The sequence below is a fragment of the Prionailurus bengalensis genome, chromosome D3 (assembly GCF_016509475.1).
Source record: "Prionailurus bengalensis isolate Pbe53 chromosome D3, Fcat_Pben_1.1_paternal_pri, whole genome shotgun sequence".
Taxonomy (NCBI): domain Eukaryota; kingdom Metazoa; phylum Chordata; class Mammalia; order Carnivora; family Felidae; genus Prionailurus; species Prionailurus bengalensis.
The window spans coordinates 76257101-76277814 of NC_057356.1; the positions used below are offsets into that span (position 1 = coordinate 76257101).

Sequence of the window (20714 nt, forward strand, 5' to 3'; positions counted from 1 at the left end):
GGCCACTCCCAGGAGGCTTAGACCCGGGAGCCGGGGGAGGGGCTACAATCCTTTCCCTAGGGTCTTCCACCTGCCTGTTTTCCCTGCTGAATTCTGCCCCCAGCTGTAGGTGCGCTGGGGCCCTTTTGGAAATCAGACCAGAAGTTTCGCTCTGTATCCCCAAATGTTGGAATGCTTGTGGAATTAACGTCATCAAATATATTGAGAGCTAGCCACGAGGTGGGGGTGAGGGTGAGGGACAGAAGAGGCCCTCACATGGGTTGCCTGTTGTGACATATGAAGATGCTTTAACTTTCTAACGTGAATGGATGAACGTACAGTACTTACGTATTTATGATTTGGGTTATGAATATTTTTATATAAAGTTGTAAGGATCACTCTTAGGCCATAATAATGCGGAAAGAACTAAGGCTTCAAACCTGGCTGAAATTCTGGTTCTGCCTTTTACTAACTGCCTTGGGGTAAATTCCCTAACCTGTCTATGCTTCAATTTCCCTATTTGGGAAGGATGATACAAGTACACTGCCCAGTGCATAATAGATACTAAAAAAAAAAAAAAAAAAAAAGGTAGCTAAGGTCATCATTGGTCATCATTCTCTTTTGAGTGGAATACCAGAGTTTGTCCTTGAGTCAAAGGAAAACTTATTTTTGTTATGAAAGGAACTAAAAATAACAACGTGCATAGGTTCAGACTCTATGGGGAATAGGAATCAAATACTTTTCTTCAAGAGTACTTCAGCTAATTTCACGGACTTTCCCTTTCCCTCTTTGCTAACTTTTTCTGTTTGTCCACACAAGTATTAGTGATCTGTTGCTGCAAAGCAAATTACCTCAAACCTTGGGCGCTTAAAACGACAAACACACGGTTTCTGAGAGCCAGGAATTCCAGGAGTGGCTTCGCTGGGGGTTGGGGCTCTGGGTCTCCTGAATCAAGCTGTGGCCAGGGGCTGCAGTCTTCTGAAGTTTGGCTAGGGGAGGATTTGCTACGGAGCTCACTCGTATGGCTGTGGGCAGAAGGCCTACTTGCCTTCTTGTCCAGCTGGGTTCCCCATAGTGCTTTTTTTTTTCCAACGTTTATTTATTTTTGGGACAGAGAGAGACAGAGCGTGAACGGGGGAGGGGCAGAGAGAGAGGGAGACACAGAATCGGAAACAGGCTCCAGGCTCCCAGCCATCAGCCCAGAGCCCGACGCGGGGCTCGAACTCACAGACCGCGAGATCGTGACCTGGCTGAAGTCGGACGCTTAACCGACTGCGCCACCCAGGCGCCCCCCCCCCCCCCCATAGTGCTTTTAATGACAGGACAGCTGACTTCCCCCAAAGCGAGTGATCAGAGAGAGAGAAGCTGTGTTAATCACCTGTCGTTGTATATGATAAATTACCCTCAAACTGGCAACATTTGGCTTCTCATGTCTGTGAACCAGGAATCTGGGCAAGGATTGGCTGGGGACTCTGGCTTAGGTCTCTCAAAAGGCTGCAATCAAGGTGTCAGCTGGGGCTGCAGTCATCATAATTTAAGATGCTTAAGTCTCACCTGGGGTGAATTTTCTTCCACACTCAGGTGAGTGTTGGCGGGGTTCAGTTCCTCGCTGTCTGTTGGCCTCATTTCTTTGCCATATGGGCCCTCCAACGGGCAAACATCACAGCAAGCAAACAAGATGAAAGGCACAGTCTTTTTTTTAAATTTTTTTTTTTTCAACGTTTATTTATTTTTGGGACAGAGAGAGACAGAGCATGAACGGGGGGAGGGGCAGAGAGAGAGGGAGACACAGAATCGGAAACAGGCCCCAGGCTCTGAGCCATCAGCCCAGAGCCTGAAGGGCACAGTCTTTTGCAGCCTACTCCCAGAAGTGACATCCTTAACGTTCACCATATTCTGCTTGTTAGAATCCAGTCACTTGGTCCAGCCTACACTCAAACACAGGGTTTTACACCAGGCATGACTATTAGGAGGTGAGGATCAAGGGGGCCATCTTGGAAAGCTGCCTCCCACAGTGACCAAATCCCAAGCTAAAGTGCCTTTTGTAATCTGATTAGTGAGGTAACATTTCATCCCGTTTCATCATTTCTACTTCTACTGGTCACACAAACCAACGTAGTACAGCACGGGAGAGGATTACACGAGGGGGTGAATACCAGGAGGCGAAGCTCAGTGGGAACCGTCCTAGGGGCTGCCCGTCACAGCCCAGCCAGATGAATTTCTCCTCTTCACTTTGCTCTGGGTCCCAGAGGCTGACTAATGGGGAACACATCAACAGGGTCTCTGGCTTCTGGTGAGATACAGCTAGCCAGGAGCATGGGCAGGAGAGCCGAGGGAGGAGAGTGAGGTTGGGGTATTCCCCCAGCTCCCTCGCTGCAGGCTGGCTGCATCAAACTCCTGACAGGTGGCTCTAAGAAACTGTCATCTGGACTGCCCTTCATGCACTGTTTGGCCGACCAGTCTCTTAGTCCAACCTCCCTCCGAAAGCAGAACTTTCCCTATAGTATCCCTGAAAGGGTCACTTCCAAGAACAAAACTGAATGAATGAAAGGAAATGAAATAAATGAAATGCACTGTTCCTCTGTCTCCTTATGCGACTCAGGCCAGCTGGGGGCGCCCCCTTCTCATGGTGCTCGAGGGCCCGCCTTTGCGGCCACTCAGGGCTCAGGGTCATCCCAGTCAGGGCTGATTTACATTTCCCTCCACCAGACTCGGGATGCGAGTCGTTGACCTAATTCTGTAATGGCTCTCACGGGCCACCGTAGCGGACCGCCTGCTTGAACTCAGGGCGCATGATGCCAGCGCCGCCATGTTGTCTCCGGCCACTTCCGCTTTTACCTCACCTGGTCCTGCCTTTCGGCTCCGCGCAGCACCTCCAGGTGTGCGTGGAAGCTCCCGGGCTCGCGCTCGTCGCGGAAGCCCTGCCTTTCCCGCGCTGTCTCGGAGCAACCCCGCAGACGTCTGTAGAGTTCGCTCCTGCACCTAGCGATGTGCTCCTCGAGACAGTCTCCGGAGAGAGAAGATGCGAACTACACTGTAAGCACCTCTAAGGCTCCTTTACCCATCCCCAGGCCGGGAACGGGGACGGGTGGAGGGAGGGGAGGCCCAGTGTCCAATTAATTAGCGAGATGGCAAGCAGTCCAAAAATCCGCGTCCTCCTTAAAACCTGCCTGAAACTGCAAACAAAACGTAGGAGTTACCATGACGATGAAACTGTTAGCTTCAGGATTGTAACTTACCTTCTCGTTGTAAAGTTTAAGCACTTAGGTTTGTTCGTTAATTTCTGCGCTTTCCAGGCTCCTTGTTGTTTGTGAACGCGTTCATAAGCACCTAATCTATAATCTCCTTTTAAAACAAGTTTTTTTAAAAAAGAGGGAAATCATTTTAAAACCCTGCTGGATGCTTACCCTGTAAGGATGGTGAATAATGATAACTCTGCAGCTGGGGCGCTGAAGCCAGCTACATACATAGGATTCAGGGCTCTCTATCTTCTGCCTCCCTGACGCCGTCCAGGTTCCGTCACCAGTGTGAGGCACAGATTTTTCCATTGTAAAATGATAATCTTCTGGAAAGGCTGTTGTGAGTTTATTGGAGATCAGGTATACAAATATGCCTCGTATGTGCTTGGCATACAGTAAGCCTCCTGAGTTAGAATAGAAATGGTATTAAAATAACATCATTAATTCTTGTTTCACGATTCTGCACGAATCACATCTTCAAGCCTTCAACCAAACTGCTGAAGGACCTGCCCCATTTGCACCCTCACCCACTCAGCTCTTCCCTTGCTGAACGTCTCAGGAATTCAGTATCCCAGCGTGTCTCCGAATCTACAGACCCTTCTCACTGCCCCAGCTCTCAGCAAATGACCTGTTTTTTGCTTCAAGCTATTAAGTAGTAGCTGCCTGATAGTCCTCCCTTAACAGCCCTCAAAGTTTCCTCTCCAACACCTACGCTTTCCTTCTAGTACAATCCAAGTAGTATCCTCTCTCCTGCCAACCCCTCTGCCTGTCTCCTGAAGCCTCACAGCTCTCCATTCAAGCCCTGGAGAACACTTAAAACAAAAAAACATTTTTTTCTCCACTTGTCAACCTTCCATGATTTCCCTTTGCTCTCAGGATCCACCCCAGTGCCCCTATAGACTCACCGGGCTGTGCTCTAGCCTACCATTTCTTCCTAAAAGCATAATTAACATCAGTTTAGCCTTTTTTTCACTCAGTTGTCTTGAGCATGATGTGGGATTTGGAAGAGCCTTTAAGAAAGGTGAAGACAGTGAAATGGAGAAGGAGCTGGGAAGCTTTCAAAGCAGAATGGTGTTCTTTGAAAGCTGTGAGAACTAACCTCTAGGTTTGAAGAGCAATCACTTTGTCCGTTTGGCAGGAGCTGAGGGCCTAGTGAGTCTCCAGGGGTCTCCGGCCCAGCTGATGATTTCTTAGTTTGTCAGGCTTTTTATTTTTTACTATGGGAACAGGTCATGAAAGTATCTTCACCCCAAGCCACAAAATCCTTAGAAATATCCAAGTCTTAACAAATCCAGTCAATTTTATTTTATTTTATTTTATTTTATTTTATTTTATTTTATTTTATTTATTTTATTTATTTATTTATTTTTTTTACATTTTATTTATTTTTGAGAAACAGAGTGAGACAAAGCATGAGCAGGGGAGGGGCATAGAGGGAAGGAGACACAGAATCTGAAGCAGGCTCCAGTCAATTTTAAAAAAGCTCTTCCGGGGGACGGGGCTCCTGGGTGTCTCAGTTGGTCGAGTGTTCGACTCTAGATTTCAGCTCAGGTCTCAATCCCCTCCTGAGTTGGTCTCTGTGCTGATGGTGCGGAGCCTGCTTGGGATTCTCTTATCCCCTCCCCTGCTCCCTCACTCGTGTGCACTGTGTGCTTTGTCAAAATAAATGAATAAACTTCAGAAAAAAAAAAAAGGCTCTTCTGGGTTCACATTTACTGAAGATGTTTGCCGTGATGACATCTTGGTGCAAGTTTTCCAGAAACTTGAACCAAAACTGTCCCTTTAGAAATACTACTTTATTGAACTCTCGAGTAAGCATTAAATTTTTGTGTTGCTCACAGAAATTTAAATAAGGAAACTGAAGGTAGGTAGGAGTCTCAAGGCTGATGGTAACTGGAAACCTCTTATAGAATTTCCGTAGACTGGCTTATTTATTATACAGTTGGCTCAGCAGAACCATTTTGTGATGAAACCACAAGATGAGTCCCACTTGGGATGGAGCAGGGACTCCCATTTGGCCTCTTGTCAACTTCTATTGCATCGAGAGCACAAGAGCCTGATTCAGTATCATACTTCTTTGGGGACCATGAAGGAATCCCAGGGGATCTTTCTCCCACTCTGGGAGAGGGTCTGGGACCCATTAGAGCAGCTGGACGCAATCCCTTTATGGCTGCTTCAGTGTCACTGCGCTGAGTCTGTCTCCAGCGTCGGGGGTTCTGCCTACTTTCATTCAGGCAGTGCAGTTCCCTTTTCCCTTCCTTCCCAGTTCCCTTCCCTCCTCCTTTAACCTTCCTCTGCTTTTCGCTGCTCTTTCCCCTCCTTCTACTCTGTAGGGTGACTACCAGACAGCTTCGGCTTAGCTCCTCTCAGCCTGTGAGAGCGTGTTCTTTCTGGCCAGTAACTAGCCAGCAGAGGCGGGAGAGGCCTGCCTCGCACTGTGCACGCACTTTGCAGACTTGGGTTGAACCTGGCTCTCTCTGATGGACTAAGGAAAGCAGGACACCAAATTTATTTGTAAATATGGGAAATGCTCGGCAGATTCCAAAAGACTTTCCCTTGGGTTGCATTCTTAATGATTGCAACCAGTTCTCATTAGATGCCTTGAAGAAAAAGAAATTAGTTTTCTTTGTAACTCGGCCTGGCCCCAGTATACTTTGGGTGATCAAGAGAAATGGCTACCAGGTGCCCGGGTGGCTCAGTCGGTTAGGCGTCCAACTCTTGATTTCAGCTCAGGCCAGGATCTCACAGTTGGTGGGATCGAGCCCCAAGTCATAGATCTCTGCTGCCAGCGCAGAGCCTTTTGGGGATTCTCTCTCTGCCCCTCCCCTGCTCACGCTCTCTCTCTTTCTCTCTCTCAAAAATAAATAAACTGTAAAAAAAAAAAAATAAATTCTATTTTACAATTGGATCTGTTTTGTAAATGTTCTCAAAAGTGGGGAGAGATCCTTTATGTACAGGCCTGTATGAAACTGTGCCAAGACCCAGGCTGGCAGGACTTGCAGGATGTATGTGTTGGCCTCCATTTTTACCTCACCTCCAAAGGATTGAGAGCCAGATTTGCTCATGATCTTACCTTCCAGCCACTGCCAAACCGTCTCCGTTCAGAACCTCCTTTACAGGTCCCGGCTGGCTTCTCTCAGCCTCCTGCTCCAACAGCCCCTAAGCCCCATCTTCCCTAGTCAGGCTCCTAAAGAACCAGAACCCCCAAAACTGGAGCCCCCAGCACTATCCCTGGTAAGGCTTCAGGCTAGTTCCTTCCTTAACCTCACCACCAGGCCCAGGGGCTTTATCCCCTTCGGGAGGTGGCTGTTGGGAATGAGGCAATTACCGGAGTACATGTCCCTTTCTCCGTAAGAGTTCTAGGGGCATGCAAAGAAAGGTTTGATAGATTTTCAGAAAATGCTGATAAGTTTAGGGATGAGTTTGTCAGACTGGGGCTGATGTTCTCACTGACCTGGCAGGACACCAGTGTCATTCACATCATGCACACTGTTGCATCCCTGATGAAAGAGATCACATTATGAGAAAGGCTAGAGAGTACAGACAGTCTAGTAACCGCTTATCCTCACCACCAAGTCTGCAGGGTGTGTGGTGAAGTGGTCCCAGAACAGGTCCCCTGCTGAGACTCTGGACAATGTTGGCCAAACGAGAATGAGGCGTTCTATCACTTGTTTGTCCGGAGGGATGAAAAGGTATATAATAACACTGGTAAATTATGATAAGGTTAGAGATCATTCAAGGGAAGGATGAAAACCTGGCAGTCTCTCTGAGCTGGGTAACAGACATTCAGAAAGCATGCTGACACAGACCTGTGCACCTGGAGTGCACAGAAGGAAGGGCATTGCTTGCCATGGGTTTTATTATCCTGTCTGCTCCAGGTGTTAGGAGAAAACTACAGAAGTCGGGGGCTGGTTCTTGGACTCCCCTGTCAAACTTGGTGGTGGAGGCCTTTGAGGTCTGTAATGACAGGCAGAGTCTGGTGGGGATACGCCCACAGAATGGTTCCAGGTCCAAAAACACCCATTTACAGAGCCAGTAAAATCATTCAAACCCAGTCTTCCACGTCCACCCATCACCCGTTAACCTGACAGCAAAATGTTGAGTCCACCAGCCGTGACCTGGTATACCAGTGTAGATCCCAGGTTTCCCCCATATGACACCTCTTGTGCTCTTTGCAGGACCCCCACCTGCAGCCAGGCTGCTAGAGAAACCTACGTGCCCAGTACCGTTAAATGCACCTGTCCACCAAAAGGTAGTTAGCCCTACCCCTGAGCCCTGTTCCCCTGTATGTACAGTCAACCATCTGCGGTTTGGACACAGCATGAGATCCAGAAGATACGGCCCCGGTAGTGGTGTTACTCAGGTTGTTACACAGGGTCACAGGAGTCCTGGACTGCCAACGCTGAAAACCACAGAGACAGTGACAGGTACTCTTTGTGGCTTCCCCCTAACCACCCATCCTTGGGTCCCTTAGAACCACCCCTACCCAGGACTCTGATGGTTAGCTAAAGGAATCATGTTCCTGGGAGTGGTGGATGGGAAGGGGATAGCAGTTCAATACCTCCATACCAACCATACTAGCGGTGATTGGACTGCGGGGTATATTGCACCCCTCCCTCGCCCCGAGGATATTTAAGTATTCTCCCATGACCCCTGGAGCACTCAGCTATCACCATGAAGAACCAGATGAGCAGTACGTCTGCTGATTGCCAGAATAGTTCCTTGCCCGGTTCCTTGATGGAAGTAGCTGGGGAGATAATTTAAAACAGCTCTGTCATATGCTGTGTCCCTGGTAGTGGCTGAAACAGGACAGGGTTTTAAATTCATACAAAAATCACTAGATTCTAAAGAGAAAAAAAAAGTCCTTGGATTCTCTGGTTTCTATGGTCTCAGATCTCCAATTAACCTTGGATTATGTCCCAGCTGAACAAGGAGGCATAGGTGCTGTTGTAGATACATCTTGTTGCTTCATTAATGTTTCTTGACAGGTGGAACAGAAGGCTGACGTCATCCTCCAGCAGGCAACATGGCTACATAATTTAACAACCCCACTGCCCAAACCACCTGGGACTCCATTAAAGGGGACCTCCCAAATGTTGACTTGGTTCTTGCCTTTTCTTGGGCCTTTAGTGGCCATGTTATTGCTGTCACTTTGTGGGTCCTGTGTTTTTAATCTCCTGGTAGACTTTGTGTCTTCAACAATTCCAAGTCAAGCTAATGGTGGTGGAAGGGTTCCAACCTGCACCAGAAGAGGGGGATCTTAGTCCTTATAAATCATTAGAACAGTTAGCTAGACACTTCCAGGGCAGGATAGGGACAAGAGCCCCCACTCAGCAGGAAGCAGTTTCTGAAGATGAGACCTTTGGTCCCTTCTCCATAGGAATAAGGACAGTCACAATACTTGGAATGGGGATTAAGATGGAGGAAGTCCCCTCAACCCTGACTGCTAAATCCAGGGTTCCTTGGCTGCCTCCAGGAGGAGGAAAAAAAAAACCCTAAAACTCTGTGCCTCTTGAGTAGTACATCTTGCAGGAATGGCTGAGGGCAGATTGCTTACTACAAAGACTGAGCCAAACCAGTCTGTGCCACGATGGACCCCAGTGCTGACTTTCTCCCTTATTATAATAAAAATCCTGCCCAAGGGTAGAGATTCAACATGCTGATTAGACATGTAATGCACAAAGAAGGAGGACCTTTAAGGAAACCAGAGCTGAAAATTCCCCACCTCTCTGTGTGCAGATGCCACCCTTTTTCCACCGAAGTCTCTTTAAAAGCTCTCCCGTACCTGTGTTCAGGGAGCTAGCCCGAGAGCTCTTTCCTCTGTGCTGTCTCCCTTGTGCTGGAGCATCAGCCCCAGTAAAACCTTGCTTGGAACTCCCGATTGGGATTGGCTTCTGGTCAATTTCTATTGTTTATTAAGCCCAAGGGCCTTTTGTATCAGGCCTCCGGTTTTACGGGTCGATTCTCAGCACCTGGGAGAATTGATTGCTGATGAGAATTGCTTAAGAACCCTCCCAGGTTGGCTTCACAAGTCAGATCCAGTATCTTTCATCCTATGGTGAAAAAGAAACAAGGAGGCATTCCAGGGCTATGACAGCACTTCCAGAATGGCTGCTGTTGTTTAATAGCATCAGAGGCCAAAGGAGCATTGGCCACTCCCAGCTGGAGATGATAAACAAGTTACCTGGAGTGAGTGACTGATATCCTGTATTTGGCAGGCGCGCCGTGGGTTTTTAACCAGAAAGCATGGTCAGAGGTTTGGATTTCTCTCCGTGTTAGATCCTCTTCCTCTCATATTTATTGTAAACAGCTGTATTCTAATTTTATTCAAGTTTTGGGGCCAAATTTCTAATGATTGAATAACCATGAGAGTTATTTCTTCCTAAGCATCTTGTTTACTGAGATCATCTTAGCTGATGACTGGACAGCATAGAGGCAAATCTACACTGGTCTTTGATAAATATAGGTTTTAAATATGCAAGCTGTATTTATTTAGCTTCAAATTATTATATATGCTCTATATACCTGTCTTTTAATCTGAAACATTCTTTTAAATTCTGTTAGAGCTTTTACTTATTTGACGTGTCCTTAAGATGTTACTCAGTCTCTTCTGAGGGCAAAGAAAATGTTTACATTTTCCACATTTTTTATGGATGAATAATATTCCATTGTGTATATGTATTTATACATGTATGTAAACACACACAATACACCACAACTTGTTTATCCATCCATCAATGGACACTTAGATTCTCTCTCCATCTTGGCTATTGTGAATAATGCTGTTGTGAACATGCCAGCGTGGATATCTCTTCAACATAGTGCATTTTGTTTTCTTCAGATACGTACTCAGAACTGGGATTGCTGGATCATATGGTAGTTCTACTTTTAATATTTTGAGTCAGACGCTCAACCGACTGAGTCACCCAGGTGCCCCTCCTTTTACTGTTTTTAGTTTGGAGTTTATTTTGCCCGATACAAACGTAGCTACTCCTTTTTTGGGGTGTTGTTTTGTTTTGGTTACTATTTTCTTGAAATACTGTTTTTTATCCCTGCACTTCCAGTCTGTGCATATCTTTAAGGTTAAGGTGAGTCTCTTGTAGGCAACATATTATTGGGTCTTGTTTTCTGTTTTTGTTTTTTAAATTGATTCAGCCATCTATGTTTTTGATTTGGACAATTTAATCCATTTACATTAAAGTAATTATTGACAAGTAAAGACTATTGCCATTTTGTTCATTATTTTCTGACTGTTTTATAGATCCATTGTTCTTTGTTTCTTATCCTCTTTTTTGTGTTTGATGTCTTTTGGTATCAGTAGGCTTTGACTTCTTTATCGTGTTCTTTTGTGTAATTACTACAGGTTCTTTCCTTAAGGTTACCTTGAGGCTTAAATAAATTATCTTAACACTATAACACCCTTTTTTTAAAAAAATTTTTTTTAACATTTATTTATTTTTGAGACAGAGAGAGACAGAACATGAACAGGGGAGGGGCACAGAGAGAGGGAGACACAGAATCTGAAACAGGCTCCAGGCTCTGAGCTGTCAGCACAGAGCCCGACGCGGGGCTCGAACTCACGGACCGTGAGATCATGACCTGAGCCGAAGTCGGACGCTTAACCCACCAAGCCACCCAGGCGCCCCTATAACACCCTTTTTTTAAGTTTAAAAGGACTTGAACAGCATTCCTAAACTTTAAAGTTTTACTTCTCCTCTCCCTCACAATTAAAGTTAGGATGCTAAGGTTCACACATTTTTTGATATTGTGTAGTCAATAAGAGATTATTGTAGTTAAGGATATTAACTATGTTTGTTTTTTAACTAACTTTTTTTATGTTTATTAATTTTTGAAAGACGGAGAGAGACAGGGCACAAGCAGGGGTGGGGCGGAGAGAGAGGGGGACACAGAATCTGAAGCAGGGTCCAGGCTTTGAGCTGTCAACACAGATCCCAATGCAGGGCTCAAACTCACGAACCGCGAGATCATGACCTGAGCTGAAGTCGGATGCTCAACCGACTGAGCCACCCAGGCACCCCTGTTTTTTAACTTTTAATCTAGAGTTGTAAGTGAGTTACACACCACATTACCATATTACGGAATCTAACTTTGACTATATATATTTACCAATACCATGAGTTTTATGTTACTAATTTTTGTTAGTGCCCTTTTACTTCTACTCAAAGAACTCTCTTTAATATTTCTTGTAACACAGGTACAGTGGTGGATGAACTTCCTCAGCTTTTGTTAAGGAGAATCATTATCTTTCCTTCATTTCTGAAGGAAAGCTTTGCTGGGTATAAAATTCTTGGTTTACAGATTTTTTTTTTTCTTTCAACATTTTTTAATATATCAAACCATTCTTTCCTAGCCTGAAAAGTTTCTGTTGATAAATCCACCAATAGTCTTATGGAGGTTTTCTTATATGAAACTTCCATGTTTTCCTGGTGCCTTCAGAATTCTTTTTCTGTTTTTGACTTTTGACAGTTATAATGTGTCTTGGGGTAGCCCTATTCATGTTCAGTTTATTTGGGATTCTTTGGACCTCATGGATCTGGATGTCCATTTCTCTCCTGAAGTTTGGAAAGTTTTTAGCTATTATTGCTTTAAATATGTTTTCTGTTCCTTTCTTTTTCTCTTCTGGCATTTCAGTAATGCAGATATTGTTTCTTTTGATTATATTCTATAAGTACCGTAGGCTTTCTTCACTTTTTTTCATTCTTTTTTCCTTTAGCTCCTCTGATTTCAGATGTCGTATTTTCTTTTTTTTTTTTAATGTTTATTTATTTTTGAGAGAGACAGAGAGAGAGAGAGAGAGAGAGAGAGGGAGAGAGAGAGAGCATGAGCAGGGGAGGGGAAGAGAGAGAGGGAGACACAGAATCCAAAGCAGGCTCCAGGCTTCACGCTGTCAGCACAGAGCCTGACGTGGGACTCAAACCCATGAACTGTGAGATCATAACCTGAGCTGAAGTCGAACGCTCAACCAACTGAGCCACCCAGGCGCCCCTAGATGTCATATTTTCTAAATCAGTGATTGTTTTGCATTTCATTAGGTTGAGTCTACTTTTGAAGCTCTCTGTTGAATTTGTCAGTCATTGCATTTTTCAGCTCTAGGATTTATGTTGTTGTGGGGTGTGTGTGTGTGTGTGTTGCTCTTTATTGAACTTCATGCATTGTTTTCCTAATTATGTTTAGTTATATGTATGTTCTTTCTGTATGTTCTTTTAGCTCACTGAACTTTAAGAGGACTATCCTGAATTATTTGACAGCTTATAGATTTCCATTTCTTTAGGATCAGTCATCAGAGCTTTATTAGTTTCCTTTGGTGGTGTCATGTTTACCTGATATTTTATCATTGATTCCTTATATTGGTATCTGTGCATTTGAGTGAGCAGTTTCCTCTTTTAGACTTTTAGATTCACTTTGGCAGAGACCAGTCAGCTCAGTGTGGGTTATTGGACATGTCTGCTGATAACATCCTTGGGCAGAGGAGACCTGCTGTGGAGGCCACTGCCCAGGTTTGAGGCTAGGGGGGTGCAGATACTGCTGCCTGAGAACACTTAGGACTGCTGGCTTGGTTCCCTGCCCAAGTGAGGCTGTAGGATAGGCTCTGCATTTGCCTGGGTTCTCTGGTCAGGCTTACTAGACGGTCAGGACTGAGTACTATACTCAGCAATAGATGGCACTGTGAATATTCTTCCCTGGTGGGGCAGCAGGATGGGCCCCAGGAGCTGTGCAGCTCATTGTTTGTGAACCTGAATCAGGCAAGTCTGTGCACTGAATTCCCTGGCCAGAAGGGGCCACTGGTTTTGCTCTGCAGAAGGGGGAAGCCACAGGCTGTGCTCTCTGTCCAAGAGCTGCTGTAAGCAGGGCTGTTGGATGAACTGTGCGAGTTCCTGTGTGCAGTGGTTAGGTTCTCTGATTGAGTGGGCTGAAGGCTGTATTCAGCAATGGGCAGGTCTATGACTTCTGCCCAGGCTAGTTTCAAGCAACCTCATAGGTGAACCAGATCAGGCTTTCTGATCTGGAAGGACTGGGAGTTACAGTCAGCCATGTGCCAGGCTGTGACTCACCTCTGCCTGTGTGGGGCAGGCCCGTTCACAGGGCTTACAAAGCTCTTTGTTTGAGGACGCTGCCATCAGGCAAACCTGTATCCTGCTGAGTTCCCTCATCAGACTGTGCTATTGGCTTGGCTCTGCACAGGCAAAACTGCTGGTTGGAACTGCTCCGTGGGTGCTGCAGGTAGGAATTTGGTTTAGCAAGATTTGAATGCTAGTTGTTGGTGTCGTTCCCCATTTTCTATTGCAATCAGGTCTCCAGTAGTTGAGCCCTCTAGATTCCTCCACAGTCCCTGGGGGTTAGTCCAACTAGAGGCTCCCAAGAGACAACCCACAATGCTGGGGAATCTGGATGTCCACCCTGGGCTCTCTGTTTCCACTGGAGGAACTATAGGGTCGGGGAGACCTCTCAGCACATTGCCGTGTCAGCCTTGGGGAGAGGCAATGAGGTCAATGTATAACTGTTCCTTTTACCCTTCTATTGAGGTCTTTTTTGGTTTCTGTGATGCAAGGGGTGCTTCAAGCCTATGTTCTAGGATTCTCTCAGTGGTGTCTTGTTTATGATTAGTTGTCGAACTCCTGGTGAGGAGGAGTAGAGTCAGGAACAGACTATGTTGGCATCTTGGTGACATCACTCCTGTGTATCTTCTTTGTTGAAGTGCCTGTTCAAATCTTTTGCCTGTATGGATCTAAGTTTTGTGGGAGGTTTTATTTGTTTAGGGTTTTTTTTGACAGCATCACCTTTTGACAAGTCTGTTCTTTCTCCATTGTCTTTGTACCTTTGTAAAAAATTGATTGTCCATATATGTGTGTGGGTTTATTTCTGGACTTTTAATTTTGTTCCATTGATCTGTTTGCTGCCTTTAGGCTGATACCAGCCTTTAGGCTGTTTTGATTATAATAGCTTTATAGTAATTCTTGAGATCAAGTAGCATTAGCCTTCCAACTTTATTTTTCTTTCTTATTTTGGTTATTTTAGGTTCTTTGCATTTCCATTTGAATTTTAGCTTGTCAACTGAATTGAAATTGAATCAGCTTGGCAATTTTCATAAAAAAATCTTGTGGGATTTTGATTGGGATTGCATTAATTCTACAGATCAGTTCATCCTCTTTCCCTCCATTGTTTTTTTTGTTTGTTTTTTTTGTTTTGTTTTGTTTTTTTTACAGAAAAGGCTACTGTGCACACAGTTCTGCATTTGGCTCTTCTCACTTCCTAGTGAATCATGGTGATCTTCTCCCTCAGTCTCCATTTTAGTTTTATCGTGTTCTGTTGTCGGGATGTATTTGTTAAATTCTTTTGGTCCCTTATGATGGATTTCTTGCTCATCTCCAAAGTTTTGCTCTTATAAATAGTGCTGCAGTACAATAATTATACATGTTTTTTTTTTTTTTTTTCCCCTCTGTGGGCAAATAGAACTGCAGGATAAATTTGAGAAGTGTGATTGCTAAATCAGAGTGTATGTGCCTTTGAAATTTTAATGGATTTTGTTAAGTTGCCCTCCCTAGAGTTTCATCAATTTATATTCCTGCTAATAATAAGTTAAAAAGCCTGTTTTCCCATGGTCTCAACAGTGTTACCAGACCTTTTTTGTCAGGTTGATAGGTGTGGATGGTCTATCAAACTCATTTTGATTTGCATTTCTTTAGTACAGGTAAGTTTATTTTTTTATTTTTTAAGTGAGCTCTGTGCCCACTATAGGGCTTGAGCTCATGACCATGAGGTCAAGAGTCACATTCTCTGCCAACTGAGCTAGCCAGGTGCCCCTGACAGGTCTTTTTTAAGAGCTATTTGTATTTCTTCTTTTTGTGATTTTTTTTTTTTTTATCCATGTATTTTGCCCATTTTTTTTTTCTGTTGGATTGTCAGAATCTCTCAGTTCCAAGGAAGTCTTTATGTATTAGAGAGATTAGCCCTTTGTGTGATATGAGTTGTAAATATTTTTCCCACTTTGCCGATGACTTTGCTTATACCATTTTTTTTTTCTTCTATAAAGAAGGCTTTCCTCCTTATGCATTTGAACTCATTAGCCTTTCCTTAGAGGCTTGGGTTTTTAATTTTAATTAGAAAGGCTTTCTCTACTCTTAGTCTCTAGTTGAATTTTCTCATGTTTTTCTTTAAAAAAAAATTTTTTTTTTAGTGTTTATTTTTGGGAGAGAGAGCACGAGCAGGGGAGGGGCAGAGAGAGGGGGGCACAGAATCTGAAGCAGGCTCCAGGCTCTGGGCTGTCAGCACAGAGCACGACGCAAGCTCGAACTCATGAACCACAAGATCATGACCTGAGCTAAACTTGGCTGCTTAACCGACTGAGCCACCTAGGTGCCCCCTCATGTTTCTCTTGTAGTACCGTTATGAGTTGTTTTTTTATTTTTACAGTTATATCTTTTATATGGACTTTATTCTAAAATGTGTGGTATCCAGTTTGTTTTCTTGTTGTTCCAACACCCTTAATTTAAAAACCTGTCAGGTGCCTAGGTTGGTTGAACATCTGACTCTTGGTTTTGATCCGACTCTGGTCATGATCCCAGGGTCGTGGGACCAAGCCGCACGGCGGGCTCTGTGCTGAGCATGCAGCCTGCTTGGGATTCTCTCTCTCTCGTTCTCTCAATCTCTGTCTCATCTCCAGCCCTTTTCCCCTGCTCATATGTTCTCTGGATCTCTCTAAAATAAAATGAAATGAAATAAAATGAAATGAAATGAAAAGAAATAAAAGGAAATGGAAAATGAAATGGAATGTGAGGTGAGAGGTAAGCCTGTCTTTACCCTACTGATCTCTGATACCGTCTTTATGTATGGTTAGTTTCTGTGTGTTTGAGTCCATTTCTGGGTTTTCTGTTCTGTCCCATGGATTGTGTAATTATGCATCAGAATCACACTTTAAATTACTTTTTAAGTTATGATTTGTTATCTGATAGGAGTAGTCTCTCCTCGTTGTCTTTTTCAGTTTTCTGGCTCTCACTAATTTTTCCATACAAACTTAAAATCAGCCTATTAAAGAAAACTTGTCATTTTCATGGGGATGATATGCTATGTATAAATTAGAGAGAATCGACTCTTTATGGTGTTATGTCTTAGCCAAGAGCATGACATGCCTTTCACTTGCTCAGTTCTTCTGAAAACACTGGTGTTTTGACATTGTTCATTTTAGGTCTTACTTCTAAAGTTTATTCCCAAGTATTTTGTCTTTTTAATAGCAATTGCAAAAATGGTCTTTTCCCTATTACGTCTTCTATTAGTTGTTTGTAAAAATGGAAGTTACCTTTGTATTTTGTTTCTACTATCTTGTTGAATTATTATCATAGTTTTTTTTTAGTTGAATCTCTTGGATTTTCCAAGAATACCACCATACCCCCTTCAAAAATGATAGATTTGTTTCCTTCCTTGAAAATTTTATATCTCTAATTTATTTGGTTTTGGAGGTTTTCTCTTTCTTTGTTTCTTTTTTTTTTTTTTTTTTGGTCTAATTGTTTTCAAATTATTTTCCCTCTCTTTTCCTTGGGTTTGCTGTTCTTTCATGGATTGTATCATTTGGAATTGCTTCCAGCCACAAATAACAGGAAACCTAACACAGTTTACACAAATAAGGCTTTATTTTTCTCACACGGAAGTAGTCTGGAGGTAGGAAGTCAGTAGTTCAGCCATATCAGTAACCTGATATTTTTCTCTGCCCTCTTAACATGTTGGCTTGTTGCCTCGTGATCACAACATGGCTGCCAGAGCTCTGGGCATCTTAATCATATTCAAAGTAGGAAGAAGTGAGGTGAGAGACAAGTAAAATGAATCTTCCATCACACTCTCCTTTTGTGTCATTGACTAGAAGTAGGTCACATAGCTATTCTTAGCTACAGGGGAGTTTGGGAAAGCGGGTATTTACATTTCCAGTCTCTGTAGTGGAGGTAGGCAAGGAAGAAGGAGGTTAGGAATGGGGAGTGAGTTATCTACTCATATTTATTGGAGATACTATTTCTTCTTTGTATGCAAGAGTAAAGGAAGATCTTTGTGCTGATCCCAAAGAAATTATATAATCTTGAAGGCTAAGGTGGTTTTGCTTTGTTGTTGTTGTTTGTATAAAGAGAAAATCAAGTTTTCCAGTAATTCATGTAACATAAATTTAACCATTTTAAAGTGTACAACTCAGTGGCATTAACACATTCATAACGTTGTGGAACCATCATGTCTATCTAATTCCAAACATTTTTATCTCCCCCTTTACCCCCCCCCCCAAAAAAAAAAAACGAATACCCATCATGATAGTTAATTTTATGTGTCAACTTGGGTAGGCTATAGTGCCAGTTGTTTGGTCAAATACAAATCCAGGTGTTGCTATGAAGATATCGTTAACATTTGAATCAAAAGACTTTGAGTAAAGCTGATTACCCTCCATAATGTGGATGGGTCTCAAACAATGAGTAGAAGGCCTTAAGAGAAAAGGCCAAGGTTCCCCAAAGAAGAAGGAATTTGGCCTCCACACTGCACCATAAAATTTCTGCCTCAGTTTCCATCATTTAGACTCAAAAATGCAACATCCACCCCTGTTGGAATTTCAGCCTGTTGGCCTGCTGCCTTGCACATTTCAAACTTGGCAGTTCCTTAAAATCAGCCAGTCAGTTTCTTCCCCACCCTAGCTCTTCTCCCCTCCATATACATATACATATACATACATACATACATACATACATACATCCTTCCTTCCTTTGGATACTGTTTCTTCCCTGGGGAACCCTGACTAATACACCCATTAAATTCAATCCCTATTTCTGTTGTGTGCTGGTCTCAGCCTGTCAATAACCAATGTCATGGTTGGACCCACCCTTGTAGTTCTTATTATCATTGCAAGATGCCCATCAGGAACCTGAAGAAATAAGTTTATTACCTACAGGACCTAGAAATGACACAGCATGCCTGGGGCTACACTGCAAGGGGTTCTGCTTTTATTGGGGGTGGGGAGTGGAGTCTGTGGTTTCATAGGCTCACTCTATTGGCAAACTTAAAACAGAAGAGCATGAAGTCAAAGTGTGGAAAGAGAAAAGGCAAGTGGCCCAAATGGTCAGTTATCAAAATCAACCACGATCTCTAAAACAAAGGAGCCTAAGTGGGAGTAGGCAACCTAGCTTTTTATTTAGTTGTTGCCGGCAATGTGTTTTTTTCGAGATCCCCTCATGAAGTGGATGCCTGGGCAATTAAGGCTCAAGTCAGGCACTTGCATTACAGACAACAACAACAACAAAACTGTCAGGGCTTATACTACAATTCCCTTTTACGCATAACCCCTAACAACCACATATCAGCTGTCTCCATATATTTAACTATTCTGGGTATTTCATATAAATAGAATGATAAATATGTAAACTTGCACCTGGCATCTTTCATTTAGCGTAATGTGTTGGAGGTTCCCCCCATGCAGCACATGTAGTAGCACTCCATTCTTTTTTATTTTTACTTAGTTTTTAAAAAATGCTTATTTATTTTGAGAGAGAGAGAGTGTGTGTGTGTGTGTGAGTGTGTGTGTGTGTGTGTGTGTGTGCGCACATGCATAAATGAGGTGTGGGGGAAGGGGGACAGAGACAGAGAATCCCAAGGCTCTGTCCTGTCAGTGCAGAGCCCAGTGCAGGGCTCGATCTCCCAACCCTGGGATCATGACCTGAGCCGAAATCAAGAGTCAGACACTCAACTGACTGAGCCACCCAGGTGCCCCAATTCTGCCTATTTTTAAATTGGATTCTTGTTTTTGTTGTTATTGAGTTGTATGAATTCTTTATATATTTTTGATATTAACCTCTTAACAGATACATAATTTGCAAATATCTTTTATTCAGTAGGTTGCCTTTTTGTTTTGCTGATGATTTTCTTTACTGTGCAAAAGCTTTTTAGTTTTTATAGTACTATATTATTTTGGCTTTCGTTTCCCTTGCCTGAGGAGACATACCCAGAAAAATGTTGCTAAGGACAGTGTCCCAGAGTTTACTGCCTATGTTTTCTTTTAGGACCTTTATAGTTTCAGGTCTTACAGTTAGGTCTTTATTCCATTTTGAAGTTTTTAAAATTAGTTTCTTAACTTAAGTATAATTAACATACAGTTATATTAATTTCAGGTGTATAATACAGTGATTCAGCAATTCTGTATTCAGTGCTCATCACTATAAGTGAACTCTTTTTTTTTTTTTTTTTTCAACGTTTATTTATTTTTGGGACAGAGAGAGACAGAGCATGAACGGGGGAGGGGCAGAGAGAGAGGGAGACACAGAATCGGAAACAGGCTCCAGGCTCTGAGCCATCAGCCCAGAGCCCGACGTGGGGCTCGAACTCCCGGACCGCGAGATCGTGACCTGGCTGAAGTCGGACGCTCAACCGACTGCGCCACCCAGGCGCCCCTATAAGTGAACTCTTAATCTTCACCTATTTTACGCATCTAACTCACCCACTCCCCTGTTCTCTATATTTACATTTTTTTGGTTTGTCTCTTTGTTCTTCACTTTGTTTCTTCAATTCCACATGAGTGAAATCATATGGTATTTGTCTTTCTCGGACTTATTTCACTTAGCATTATACCCTCTAGTTCCATCCATGTTATTGCAAATGGCAATTCTTTTTTATGGCCGAGTAATATTCCTGTGTGTGTGTGTGTGTGTGTGTGTGTGTGTGTGTGTATCCTGCAACCTTACTGAATTCATTTATCAGTTCTAGTAGTTTTTTGGTGGAGTCTTTAGGGCTTTCTATATGTAGTATCATGTCATATGCAAAGAATGACAGTTTTACTTTCTCCTTACCAATTTAAATGGCTTTTATTCCTTTTTCTTGTCTGATTGCTGTGGCTATGACTTCCAATAACATGTTGAATAAAAATGGTGAGAGTGGACATCTTTGTCTTATTCCCAATCTTAAGGGAAGAACTCTCAGGTTTTCACCATTTATTATGACATTAGCTGTGGATTTTTCACATATGGCCTTTATTATGTTGAGGTATGTTCCTTCTAAGCCTACTTTGTTGAGGATTTTTTTTTTTTTATCATGAATAGATGTTGTTCTTTGTCAAATGCTTTTTCTGCATTTACTGAAATGATCATATGGTTTTTATCCTTTCTCTGATTCAAGTGATCTATCATATTTATTGATTTGCAAATGCTGAACCATCCTTGTATCCCAGGAGTAAATCTCACTTGATTGTGGTGATTTTTTAAATGTATGGTCGCATTTGGTTTGCTAATATCTTGTTGAGGAATTTTGCATCTGTGTTGATCAGATATATTGGTTTGTAGTTTGATTTTTTAAATAATGCCTTTATCTGATTTTGGTATCAGGACAATGCTGGTCTCATAGACTGAATTTGGAAGCTTTCCTTCCTCTTCTGGTTTTTGTTTTGTTTTTTGTTTTGTTTTGTTTTGGTTTGGGTTTTTTTGGAATAGTTTTGAGAAGAATGGGTATTAACTCTAAGTGTTTGGT

At 43.0% G+C, this 20714-nt stretch overlaps 1 long non-coding RNA gene across 5 annotated transcripts in view; it reads left to right on the forward strand.

Moving 5' to 3' along the window:
• The first annotated feature begins 2790 nt into the window (after positions 1-2790).
• The window catches only part of LOC122470799, a 47031-nt gene continuing 29107 nt past the window's right edge, over positions 2791-20714 (forward strand). For 2 of the 5 annotated variants that reach the window (XR_006293992.1, XR_006293994.1), the window contains exon 1: positions 2798-3015. This is a non-coding gene — a long non-coding RNA (uncharacterized LOC122470799). Of the gene's footprint in view, positions 3016-13344; positions 13461-20714 lie in introns of those variants that run through there. The other 3 variants (XR_006293991.1, XR_006293993.1, XR_006293995.1) reach the window with 3 other exon arrangements.